This window comes from Arachis ipaensis, chromosome B02, assembly GCF_000816755.2.
Source record: "Arachis ipaensis cultivar K30076 chromosome B02, Araip1.1, whole genome shotgun sequence".
Classification (NCBI taxonomy): domain Eukaryota; kingdom Viridiplantae; phylum Streptophyta; class Magnoliopsida; order Fabales; family Fabaceae; genus Arachis; species Arachis ipaensis.
In genome coordinates this window covers 11,121,489-11,126,419 of record NC_029786.2, presented here as the reverse complement: position 1 = coordinate 11,126,419, position 4,931 = coordinate 11,121,489, and positions in this window count along the sequence as shown.

The following is a 4,931-nucleotide window of genomic DNA, read 5'->3' as shown; positions in this document are numbered from 1 at the left end:
TTTTATGTCTAAACAAAAAAAGAGCATAAAAGATATCCCCAAGTAGGAGAGCAAAACCTTTCTAAAATATATTTTTATTTTGGAATACTCTTGTAATTCTCACCAAGGTGAATCCATCCTGAGTAAGAAATATTACTAAGAGCTCCTTTTTTAGCGATGGCATCCACAGTTGCATTTGTTTCTCTATAGACTAAGCTCATTTGTACCTCCCATGGTCTAGTGATGAGCTCTTGAATTTACCTACCAAATCATCATCTTCTTCATTAAATGAAACTAATAGGCGCTGAACAGCAAGAAAGGCTTCTTTGGAATCAGTAGTCTCGCAAATCACATTCTTCACACCACACTCCCAAACCAACATAAGGCCTCTCCAAATTGTAAATATTTTACATCGGTGAACTTCCCAAATCGATAGAGATCCTGTAGAGCCACTGACCCAAATTCCTAAATAGTTCTTGATAACAACCAAATCTAGCTAATAACTGTCGCTCAAGAAAGACATTGGCATCACAGTTCACCTTGACCCAACCATCTGGCGGCTTCTGTAACATCCTACCCCCCACACACACAAGCGCTAAAACCACACATGCACACTCGAAAAGCGCTAAGACAGAAGGTTTATATAGAAAAACTAAAGAGACAAATATAAACTAGAGTTCCAAAAGATAGCTGCATAATCAAGCTCTAGACTCGACCTACGAAGTCAAGGCGAGCTAGAATATACATATACAAATACAACCTAACAAAATATATACAAATAGTAAGGTCTTGTTTCTCCAAAATAATTTTTTAAGAGAGATATATAACATAAGGTACAAAAGTGGAGAACTAACTACATAAACTAAAACAGAAAATAAGTCCCAAAAGATAAGTCTTCGCTTTCAAGAAAGCAAATCCAGCACACTCAGCGAGGCGCGTCACTTCCTGCATCTGAAAAGCAACAACATGTATGGAATGAGAACCAAAGGTTCTCGGTATGGTAAAGGTGCCCACATAGATAATATATAAGGTCTCGGAAATGTCAGAGACATTCTTAGAACTTCAACACTCAGATTTAAACTTAAAGAAGTATACTAAACCAGAAACTTGGGAATCTATTTGTGAATTCTAGTTCAAATCTAACTCTTCACCTCCTATCAACCCAAACCTCCTAATCACCGGTGGAACTACCCTCAGCGTTACCTCTGTCAGCATGAGGGATCTCTTAGTTGCAAAGACATACAAAGCATACAAATAATACACAATTAAAACAACAGGTACAACAGCTAAGTCATGTAGCATATAGACATATATAAACAATTAGGCAAACCAAAATATGCATACTCAAACAAAACATACAAATGCACATGATGCATATTTACTCTATGACCAATGATATCATCTGTCGGTTATCCAGCCAAACCTGAGATGTCCGATAGCGAACCCTGGACAATCCCAGCGACATGAAGCTCAAAGCATATGCATGTATATAAATAATCAACCATCCATCACCAAGCTGGGTCAAAAGAATCGTAAATCTCAACCTGGAACCAATGGAAACGAGTCACTATGTTTGTCTAGAGAGACTAAGATCAATTATAAATACCAACCTGAAGCAAGTGGGGATGACCACTGCATCTACCCAAGAAGCTCAAAATCATCCCAACCTGGAGTAAGTGGAGCGAACCACACCCTTGTATTTACTCGGAGAGCCTCAACTAACCAACTCGGAGCAAGTGGGGGCAAACCACAACCCTTACATCTACCCAGGACAAAGGAGGTGATCTTAATCTCTCACCATCTCGTTGGAGGCAATTTTATAATACCAGGAGGAACAAAGAAGGCGACCCTCACCTTCCACCATCTCACTGGGGTCACACTTTCGAGAAAGAATGCTCGAGATAAAACAATCATATTTATAATAAAATTATACCCAATATTATATTTATAATTAACATATACTTCCTCAAGCTTAACTTCACTAATACTCCAATATCTTCTCTTTAGTAAATTTCAAACACTACGCTAAACCACTCTAGTTAACCTACCCACAACACTCTGTGATCCCTAAGTCTCCGGCTCTAAATACAAAACAGAAGCTACCTCTTTTGTTTTACTAATGCACTCTTACTCATCCCAAAAGCCTAAACACTAGGTAATGAATCTCAAATGGTAATTTCAAAGGTTTGAAAAACTAGAAGAATGGTTTAAAACTTGAAAACAATATTTTCAGAAAATAGGGATTCTGCGTACACATACCATGTTCGCGTACGCGCCCCTTGTCCGTGTACGCGAGCCCTTGGGCAGGGAAACATTCCCGGGTCACGTAGCATTGCTTGCGTATGCGAGCCTGTCATTTGGCCCATTCTGCATACGCATGCCATGTCCGCATACATGGGACGTCTGGGAAGAGACCAGGGTCCACGTCACATGCATGTTCGTGTACGCATCTGCATCAGAAACTTCAAAAAAAGCTGTTAAGTCATAAAAATAAAATTTTCACACCCAACTTTGAACGCGCATAGCTTTTTCGTAAAAAAATTATTTTTAGTCCATTCTTTGAACGGTACAAACTATATGGACCCAATTTTCATTCAAAACAAGTTTTACAAAATTTGAAGATCCGGAAGCCAAGTTATGCTCCGCTGAAGTTGGTCAAAAATCAACTTTTACCAAATTTTTTCAAAACACTAGTTTCCAAAATCCTCAATCAAAATTAATTCAACTATAACCAGAATCAATGCCAGTTACCTCTCCAACCTTCTTCAATCACTTCACACCTAATTACTCAATTCAATTCACAATTCACCATTCATAATTATCACCAATTCTCCATCAACATCAACAACTATCATCATTTTATATTCATCAATCATACTCTAATACATACGACTCATTCTATCATCATACACCATTCACTCACCACAACATATCATTATACAAATTCAGTCAACAGTTTCCATCAACGATCACTAATCATTAATAATTCACATAGTTCAACTTATCCTAAAGTCAATTAGCTTAAGTTTTCACCTGACATTATACATTAACTATGAGAAACCAAAACCATACCTTGGTTGATTTCTCCCTAAGCTTAAAATGCCACAATTCAAACTTCCAAGACTCCAAATCAGTTCCAACGAGCTCTAGCCACCAAAGCTTGAACCCAATCACTCCAGCCACAAATATTGAATACAATTGTACTAATATAATACATCTAGAGTCATAACGATTTTAAAATAAGTTTGAGGTAATATTTCATTAGGAGTATATTATAATACATCTATAGCTTAAATTCAGTTATGTCTAAATGGATCACATGCCTACTTGCTATTTATTTTACTTGCTGTATATGTATATTATTTGTGTTTTACTTGTTTGCATTACTTGTGTGTTCTGTTGGGCTTGAGGAGGCTCGGTAGTCGGTGGCAATGGGATCGCATGGAGGGTAGGTTGGTGAAGGCTGTGGGACAGTGGTGACTAATATTAGTTAGAAATCTCCTAAGTTAGACTACCCTGTTTATGGTTTAATTTCTATAATTATGTTAGCTTGAATCTTATGCATGCAAAATTCTATGATTGCCTTTGGCTTCACGGAACCTTATATCTTATCTATTGGGTATTGTTACCATACTAAGAATCCCCAATTCTCATACATGTTGTTATTGTTTTTCAGATGCAGGTCGCAACCCGTCTCGATGAGTTTGCGGACGTGGTGACAGAGCGAAGGATGATTCAACTTTGTTTTGTACTTTATTTTATTATTAGTTCTCTCATTTTTGTTATTGTATTTTTTTGCCTTAGAGGTTTAAACTTTGAGAGACATGATGTATCTGTTTTAGCTTTAAAAAATGTATCTGTTTTAGCTTTAAAAATTCTGTTGTATCTTTTGTTAACTAGTCGGTCTAAACTCCACAGGCTTTTACTAGTTCTCTTTTGTATACCATATATATATATACACCTTGTTTATCTATCTAGCTACTACCTTGTGTCTTGGAGCTTTATGCAAGGTTATATATATTATGTTCTATTCTTGTCGTGCCAACGCGTTTTAGTTATTGTGTGTGAACACTTCATGTTTTGTATTTTCATTTTATGCATCTTTGAACTTTTATTTCTTCATCGGGCTTCTAGGCTGCGTTTATTTTTGTAGACAGGATAGGACATGACACTGAGACAGAGACACTAAAAATTACTTTTTATGTATTGTGTTTGGATACAATAGACAAGACACTAATGTAATGTCTAGTATTATATTTGGATAAATATAAACAAGACTAAAATATAATGTAAAATTTCTAAAATAGATCTATCTAATAAAATGGATAGGATTTTCACAAGATAATAAAAAGGGATAATAGGAGAATAATGAAAGATACTATAGACAAAAAAAAAATTTCATTAAAAATCCTAAGTCCACCTTTCTATTCCCGTGTCCATCAGTGTCCTTCGTTTAGAAGTGGACACAAAAATAAAAAAAAAAGTGTCCCAAAGATATTGTGTCCTGTCTATGTCTCTCTATCCAAATACGTTTTACAAATGTATTGTTCATGTCTCTTTATTCTGTCCACAGAAACAAATGCAGTCCTAGTTATATTAATTTTTGGATATATATATAAGTTTTAGAACTGTCGTGACGCTTTATCACCCTTTATTTTACGGTTAGAGGTAACGGTTAGTGTGATAGGATGTTACACTTTTTAACATGTCTAAAATTTCATTGCTAAAATTTGTCAAAAAAACCTGATGAGCTTAAAAATTGACAAGTGGACACTGAAATGTTATGATACAGTATTGAAAATAAAAATATAAATTTTAGAGAGATTAAAAAAACAAACGACGTTAACTTTCCTTGCATGTTCTTTTTTTTATGCTTTCTAATTCTAATACTAACATCGTATTAAAAGAATATGTATGAAATATTCAATATTATTTTCATATTATTAAATTTT